The sequence below is a fragment of the Trichoplusia ni genome, chromosome 7 (genome assembly GCF_003590095.1).
Source record: "Trichoplusia ni isolate ovarian cell line Hi5 chromosome 7, tn1, whole genome shotgun sequence".
NCBI classification, from domain to species: Eukaryota; Metazoa; Arthropoda; class Insecta; order Lepidoptera; family Noctuidae; genus Trichoplusia; species Trichoplusia ni.
In genome coordinates, this window is record NC_039484.1 from 15,474,208 (window position 1) to 15,483,330 (window position 9,123).

General features: G+C 35.3%; 1 long non-coding RNA gene across 1 annotated transcript; it reads right to left on the reverse strand.

The window, feature by feature from the left end:
• Positions 1–2,094: 2,094 nt before the first annotated feature.
• On the reverse strand, positions 2,095–5,642 carry LOC113496033. The gene is made up of 3 exons (XR_003400774.1): positions 5,586–5,642; positions 2,877–3,170; positions 2,095–2,523 (listed from the first exon to the last, which is right to left on the reverse strand). It is a non-coding gene; the product is annotated as an uncharacterized LOC113496033 (long non-coding RNA).
• Positions 5,643–9,123: the final 3,481 nt, after the last annotated feature.

A 9,123-nucleotide genomic window follows, 5' to 3' on the forward strand; every position in this document is an offset into this window, starting at 1 on the left:
ATAGCAATGTACTATAACTCCGGTAACAGTCCTCAGTTCGGTAACACAAAAATGTATCTAGATTCTATTTCCCCGCTCTCGAAGTCCGATGGGACGGCAATCCGACTCAACCGGAGAGATCAGTACGGCTTTACGTGGTTTCCGCTGCGATGGCGGCATACCGCAAAGTTTCTATCGTTGTTACAGATATTTTTATTTTATAGAGTCTTGAGCGCACGCAAATCAGATAAGTGCATTTCTCTGACTGATTCAGGAAGCGGGTTCGTCTGCGAGCCTTCTTATAGGTCTGTAATATTAAACCATTTCCCTGTCCTTTGAGTTATATGAACATTTCTATTGTGTGACAATGAAGTCATGAATCCTGATTAAAATATAGGACAGATGTGAGTCAGAGTCACGCATTGAGGGGCCATATGGAAAATGAAGAAAGTAATACTAGTAGCTTGTGAACGTCTCGCTGCTGGACACAGGCCTCTGTTCTTATAGGGAAGATTTGAGCACTGATAAAGATTAGAAAATAGTAGAAGATTATTTTAAGGTTCTTGGATTATTTCCTATACTTGTTTTAGGTTAGAGACAGTATTTTATTCATTTTATAAGAAATTGGAAAACCTACAGTTTTAACGGGTAACAAAAACAACAGGCCGTATGCTGTAGGTTTTGACTAGCTTTGCAAATGGGACATGTGATTAAAAAGCGTTAGTAAAGTAAATGTAAGTAAATTTGGGATTTTCCTCAGTATTTGATAAATTAAATTCAACTTTATACCTATAAACGTTCGCAAATAAAAGATTTTGACGGACGGATCGAACTACAAACTGTTCTTATATGGGTTTGTTCCTTGAAATACATACCTAGGTATTTCGAAATAAAAAAAATATTTTATGGAAAACATACGTTTTTTAATTTACTGCGTCATACATATAAAAGTCCTACACACCGTTTATTGTCCACTGACCGAAAATCATTCATGAAATTAAGTCAATTAATCATTTTCGTACAACAGTCGCAGGTCGCTCGTTAAGCTATTTCTCGGGCGTCAGGTCGCCAATTAAACGGTTGTAGTTGACTTCACATTTTTAAAATACATTTAAAAAACACGTTCGAAAATAAAGCCGTTCTTGCGATCAGGAATGCTTTATTAAATTTTTCGTTTAAATATTCGGCAAACGAACGACATACAAAGAAATGCTTCAATCAGACAAAAGCGAAAGAGACAATAATGATGAAAGAGAATCGTAGATATTTTATCATATGCTAAGACTAGGTCGACATTTTCGACGAAATTGAGTTCTTTTAAACGACTCTCGCATTAATGAATTTAATCCATATCTCCTGCGGGTTTCAGAAACAGTCAGATACATGAACGAAGACATCCAGTTTGATTTTCGATTACTTATTTAATAAGAACAACAAGAAAACAAGCAGTCATATTAAGATTATATCCTAACAAAGACTTCATAAGTTCTTATACCTCTAACATATAACTTAATATTTATAATAAACACATAAATTGAAGACTATTGAAATTTGTCGTTGTCTAGCCTATGTTATAAGAGCACACAACGGTCAACATGTCAGATAATTATTAAACAAACACAGCGCCCTTGTTATTTTGTTCAAAGAAAAAAAAACAGATAACTTCAAAGTACGTGAATGTCATTTATTTTCGACTAGTGACGTAACTTGTCATTTAATTCTAGGCGCTCGGTGAAATGTACATTTCTACTGATTCTCTTAAAGACAAAGGCTCTTGAAACTCTTTGTCGTCAAAGTACGTCAAGTAGTCAAGTACTTAAACAATAGAAGTGGGACATCTGTCAAATTGTTTGCTTGAACTAATAGGGTTGATTGTTTGTTCCTAATAGTGACACACGCGAGACATTTTTTTGTTCAAGTTGAAATAGATTTGATGTGTACCGCATTATTTGTTCTGACAAAGGTTTATATTACTTATTTACTCCGTACCTAATTGACTGCATGGAAAGCCAATCGGTTGAGGTGAGCCAAAACCAGTGCGCGACGCGTCGTGGTTCGATCCCCGCTTAGACCAAACGTCTGTGCGTTCCACGAATGTTTGTCCTGAGTCGGAACGTCTTTGTGCATATGATTTGAATTCTAGTGAACCCCCGCGACAAAATAATTCTTAGTATGGTTGTCGGTTTTAAAAAACAACGTACGTCGAATATAAAATGTAATCAAACCTGAAAGCCTGACCTAATTTGCAACTGTGATTCTTAATTTCGAACAAAAATAACTTTCAGCACTCGGAATTTTTTACATATACCTACATTCACCATTGACCCAAATTCATTTCACATTTTAATTCAAAGTTAATTTCTTCCATGCCATATCTGTAGTGGAATACCTCGAATCGGTTAAAACGAGGAAAATTTGGGATGTATGGAGCTCAACCTTGTTGCGTTATCTTCCCAATTTCATTTACTGCTTCTGGCATGTCTGATTGGCATCTGACTGGCACTGGTCTGATTGGAAATGGTGGAATAAGTACAAGCGGTTACGCTGGAAACAACTTTTGACGTTATTTTGTAAAATGATAATCTATTTTGCCAATTATCTAGCCCTGGCGCAATTTAGAGATGTCATGTTTGTAACCGCTCATGTTCGTGATATCGATGCCGCAACATTTTGGATGCTGCCTTACACCAGCACCTGATATTACGAAATTGATGATGCTAGACAAATATGTAAATGACTTTAAGCCAATGGGGCTTAAAGTCATTTGGGGCCACAATTAAAAAAAAGACAGTTAATTTATATGACAATCTGATTATGGTTTAGCCATTTTCGTCACAGAATATGGAAGGTAAATCTTTCATTAATTTTTAAAGTCGTTCCTCAAATTAATTATTTACCCAACAGTTTTGAATTTCCACATCTATATTTTCTATTCAAAAAGCATTCCACTGTTCTGATTTTATCTAATCAAGTATTTATGAGAAATCCGCTTTCTGTAATGTAGGAATTTGGTAAAGGCTGACCAAAAACCGCAATCCCGTCATTTCTTAGATTGGATAATGGAGAAGTGTCACACGGCATTAACGTGTAACATTTTCAGTCATTATCAGCTGATTGTGACTGACAATATTGGATGGTCGTACTGCATATTCGGTATTGAGTCACGTGTCCTTACGTAGAGACAAATTGTTCTGAAATACATAATGTTTGCAGCGTAAACGTTCTGAACGCAAGCAGGTATTCATGCAAAAAAAACACTTTTTAGGCCGAAAGCCCTTTATGTTAATTATTATTTAATTAATTAAAGCATTTATTGTTTTCAAAACGTATACACAAACCAAACTGTGTGTCAGTTTGTCGGCGGGTAAACCCGAAGCCTCCAAGCTCGTACTTAGCCTGTTTTTCCACCTCTCCATAATTGTTTTATCATGTATAATTGTAACATACATAGTTACCTAATAATCTACGAAGGTTTTGAAGCTTTAATTTTCATAGAATAATTTCTCTTTCAACATTGTTAATAATTACTAACAAAGAATATTCGCAAACATTGTGTTTAATTATTTAAAACCCGTACGTAAGTTAGCTTCTTTATTTATTTACGTTAATGAGTGTTTGATTTGAATAAAAAATGTTCTGCAGATACTTCAATATGCACAGTGGCTAGTTTTTTTCTAGTTAGTGGAGGTTGTGAGCGCTTTATTTGAAAAATCTACATTTACTACGCTTTCTGGCCAGTTGATTACTTTGTTATGTTATCTAAATACAAAATAAAACCTTTTTAGAGAAAACTGTGAATGAAGGTACTTTTAGAAACAATTAGATTCTCGTTTTTTATTATTCTGATCATTTTAAGAGTAATTGATTTAGTTTGATGAATTTTATTTTACATAAATATATATACGAGTAGATACATTTATTAATCTGATTCAACAGATCTTAATTTTATTTCTAAATCAGACACTTATCGTATCTTGGGCCAGAAAATTATATAAAACGATCGATTGATAAAATTAATACTTGTCATTGTATTTTGTTTTTATTTATCCATACCCAAGTGATCAACAAGGTACCCCGTCATTACGACACCACTGTCTATCCGTCTGTTATATCCACACCTGAAAATACTAACAGCGGCAAATGACGGTAACTAAAAATGTTTTAAAACCTCTTTGTCCTATTTGTACGGAACCCTGACATTTCAGAGTCCGACCCACGCTTGACCAGTTTTATTTTTTGTCTTCAGAAAGTTAACTATCATAAACATTCAGTTGGCTCATCTGAATTGGTATCACTTCGTATATAAATAAACATTCTAATTATATTATTACTCTAATTTCTGTATAATTTAACCTCGGCATTTATTCTCGATATACTGATTAGTCATCAAAACAAAAGAAAACAGCACATAAATAAATAAATGCGGACAACATCACATACATTGTTCTGACCCAAAGTAAGTTGCTAAAGCACTTGTGTTATGGAATTCAGATACAACGAAGGTACCACAAACACCCAGACCCGAGACCATGTAGAAATCTGAATTTTACATTGACCTAACCGGGGATCGAACCCGGGAACTCAGAGCTAGCAACACCTTGAAACCGGTGCGTACGCCACTTGACCACAGAGGTCGTCAAATCGTCGTCGCACATCATGGCGAATTTTGTTAGTATCCGTAGCACGCAAAGCAAAGCCATTTTTTTAAATTTAGTTTAAATATTTAAATGCTTTGGTAATTCATCCTTTCAGTTAAGTAATTTGAAATCATTACTTCTTGCGTTTTTTACACAAAGAAAACTTGTGGCTTTTACAAAAGATTGTGGCCCATTGCGTATCTTCCCACTATTAAAGTAATTGTCTGGGTCGATACATCAGTGATTGCCTGTAATTTAAATGCCACATGATTATTACAAAAGAAAAATCGTACATGGTTTGCAAAAGCTATCGAGTTTCTAATAACTTATTTATTTTTTAAAGTCTTTTAACAGCTGGTACTTAAAAAGTTGTGATCGAGCGATACGAAATTGGGATAATTGTTATATTATTAAATGTCGGGATGTCAAATTGATGTGAAAGTAAGAAAGAAAGATTTATTTTAGTTTTTTTTTTTATTTTTCATGATTTCGACCCCAGACTTTGATAACTATTAACTACGCGAAAATAATGACAAGACCAGATAGGCCCTGATTGTATACCTGATCAATCTAAACTATACCTTTCTTTCTACTTCATCATCATCATCATCAGCCCATCGCAGTCCACTGCTGGACATAGGCCTCTCCAAGTGCACTCCACTTCATAATATATACTATACTTAATTATAATAACGAAAAAAATATTTTATGAGACGTGTTTCTGTGAGTTTCTTGGCTATGGTTTTAGTTTGTATATGGTTGACATTTTATTTGAATCTCCCTCAAAGAAACTACCAGTAAATCAAATAAAATGCACATTTTAACCAAGTAAGTGTACTCCTTCAATTATAGGAGACTACAGCAATTCAAAGCATGCACAATAATATCATCTATTACAGCATAAGCAAAGGATAGCTAACATCAGAATAATTTATTCAATTACAAACCTGATCATATAAAGCTCATTACCGTTTATTCCTTGCGGAATCATCGCTTTGTACATTTCCAAACAACAATTAACAACTACAATCATTCATTACTGTTTAATCGGGCATCTCGTTTGACATTTACCTACAATGTCCAATGCCAATATTGAAACGGAAAATAACTAAATAGGTTTCATAAATGAGGTTGCAAACTTTTTATCACCAATGAGGTTTTAAATTACTCAGAATAAGAAACTTATTCTCATGACATTCTTCAAGAGATTCATAAGTTACCGATTCAATGACATTTAGGTTATTTTCACACGTTTTTTTTTCTCACTTTTCTTGTTAGTTTGTTGGACGTTCCGGTTGGATTTTTGAAACTCAATTTTGAGGCACTTCCCGATAAGCTAACAGGCTGAAATTTTCAGGGTAGGGTCAAACCTGATGACAATGCAATTTGCAACTATAAAAACCACTGAACCGATTTTTATAATATTTGAAAAAACGTGAGTATTTAGATTTTATAAATCTATTTTTTTTTTGTTTAAATTTGCACTTAATAACAGTTTCAATATCAGAGATTACATAATATATAATTATCTAAACTTTCAAAAGGTCGTTAATTATAAAGTATTTTACTTTGTGCTTCATTAGTGTTTTCAAGCTTCGAAACTTTATAAGAACCTCATCATGAAGACTTAAAACTACTGAAGGAGGAATATTCCTTCTATCTTGTCGATAGCTAATTACTTACTTAAATTAATTAATAACAAGCTGTTAGACGTATACTTATCATTTAACATAAAAAGAAGTTAAGTGCGGATCCGACGCGACTCTTTACATATCCGAACAGACACAGATAACAAATTTAGAAATAAGCTTTGCTGCAATTAAAAATGATTGGTGTAAAAAGATCCATACTTAATTTGTTAAGGTACTTGAAAAGTAAACAATTTTATAATAGAGAATCTTAAACTTGGTTCGTCTTTTATTTTTATAATAACTATCGTGAGACTGATTCATTATTGAATGATGTAACGGTTTACTCACGCATATTTTTCATGCTGATGCGGCGGGATCGAACCGCGTCCGTCCATGATTAAGGACTCCGGTTGGATCCGAAACTAGTCGGGCTATTCGGACTAGTCGATAAATACGCGTGAGTAAACCGTTAGATCATTTAATATTGGTTCGTTTTTCATACAAACAACATAGGTATATATTAAACAAATAAGTAAACGGATAATAATTTTTTTGAGTAGTATATTTAATTTAGTCATCTTGGAGTCGCGATTTATTTAAACATCAAGATTGTTTAACCGCGATTTATTTAACCTAAACAAGTGGAGAATAGCTATCACGGTTAATGAGATACATACATATGGCAGATGGAAATCCATTTTTACGCTTTTTATTAGATCCGGTGCAAAAATTTGGTTGAGAAGCTTGATCTTAATCTTCTCACTATACGGCCGAAGTACAACCTAGGGTCAGAGTTAAAACCATCCTTACGTTTCTGACATGGCTAAACACACCCTTGAAAAATTCTTAGATTTCCTTACGATGCTTTTCTTCACCGTTTCCAGCAAGTAATAATTACTTTTTAAAGCGCTCATGAACGCGGAAATACATTATTCATGAAGGGATTCAAACCTATTACCTCTGTCCAACGGTCATAACAACTAGGCTATAGCCGCTTTTTATTAACGGGTCGATTGTTATCTCATTTATTGATGTTTAAATAAAACAGTATTATCGAGTTCGGAGGCTCGGGCGAGCTCGTGGCTAAGCTTTAACCGCATAAGTGAATCGATGACAGGTTAAGCTACGCTTGACGCGGTTGGTCCGTAGATGGCTGAACATCTTTTTCATAACGAGTTCCTTCGTATTTCAGAAGGCACGTTAAATTGTGGGTCCCGACTGTTCTTCCTACATCTCTGACAGTCGTTACAGGTATGTAGTCAGAAGCTTGAAAAAGTCAGACAACCAGTCTAACCAACGGGTATCGTGTTGCCCAAGTTACTGGATTGAGGAGGTCAGATAGGCAGTCGCTCCTTGTAAAACACTGGTACTTAGCTGAATCCGGTTAGACTGGAAGCCGACTCCAACATAGTCGGGAAAAGGCTAGGTCGATGATGATGTCGAGTTCGTAGGCCAATTTTGAATTACAACAGGACAGGTACAGTAGACAATGTTTGTGGTGTAATTACCGAATTTGACTAAATATTGTACGACTGCGATTTAAACCTTATTGTAAATAATACATGACTTGGGTAGTCCGTAGCATGAAAGCGGGGCTTTCACAAACATTGAAGTCACTTGCACAAGGACATACAGACTTAGGACAAGCATTCGTGGATCTCACGACCACTAGTCCTTCGCGGGGATTGAACCAGCGACACGTTGCGTACACTAGGTTTTGCATGGTTGCCTCAACCACTCGGCTTATCGTGCAGTTAACAGTACGTTTTTGTCAAGACGAATCAAATGACCCAAACTCGATTAGGTTGTGTATTCTTATTTTATCTCCCTTCAAATAGCAGCATTAAAATAATCATCTTCATGCCACTTTCCAACTCATCGAAAATCGAGTGTTTCAAATTGAACTTGTCAAATTCGATAACAAAGGGGCAGTTGAAACTAAAAATAAAACCTTTTAAAATCGAAACAGATGCGGCCGAAAGTTTCCCTACCTAAAAACGTTTTTCATTAAACAATTGATAAAAAACAAATGGAGATAAATGTTTTATTGAGGAGAGAAGCTACCTTCACGTAACCTTTTAAACTTCGTGACACTTTAATTAAAGCATGACATGTCAACCGTTCGCCTCTCATCAAAGAAGATTTGTAGCGCTGTCTGTACGTTTGAAGTGGAAAAGTGACGTCACACACACGCTACATGCACGTGTGAGTGAGGCCTCTTTTCCCACTGTGACACGTGGACCGTACGTTAAGAGGCTTTCGCTCGTGTTCTTAATTTTTTCGACGAAAAACGAAATTCAAGGACTTGAATTTCGCCTTTAATGTACTTGTATTTTTTGTGTTTCTCTCTTTTTATATATATTAGTAGATCATTACCAACGTGGAGAAAACAGACCGCCAAACTTTTATCTTCAGTATAAAGGGATATTTGACCACGAACTATTCAACCTTTTCTTCGTTTCTGCCCTTGTTCCGTTTCATTTGGGGATTTCCACACCATGTCTGTTCTTTAATTCAGTCCTGTCACTCGTCGCGCTCTCACTAACTCCCTTTTCTTTCATATCACTTGTTACACAATTCATTCATCTTTGTTTTGACCACAATCTCCATTCATCCACAAGTAAACTTATGCCCCTTTTAGGAACATGCGAGAACATAATATTCTTTGGTATTTTAGAAGTAAAAGTGTATTGCCTTAGCAGATTTTAAAATGTCGTGTTGGCCTTGTGACGCCCACGACGTTGGAGGTTCGAACCCAATTTAGCGATGTATCAACAGGTGGCAACAGTATAGGATAACCTGTCGGCTGATCTTAAATAACATTTTGTAGTTTTATTTTTGGAAAACGGGAGGAATAGTGAAATGAATAACAACGC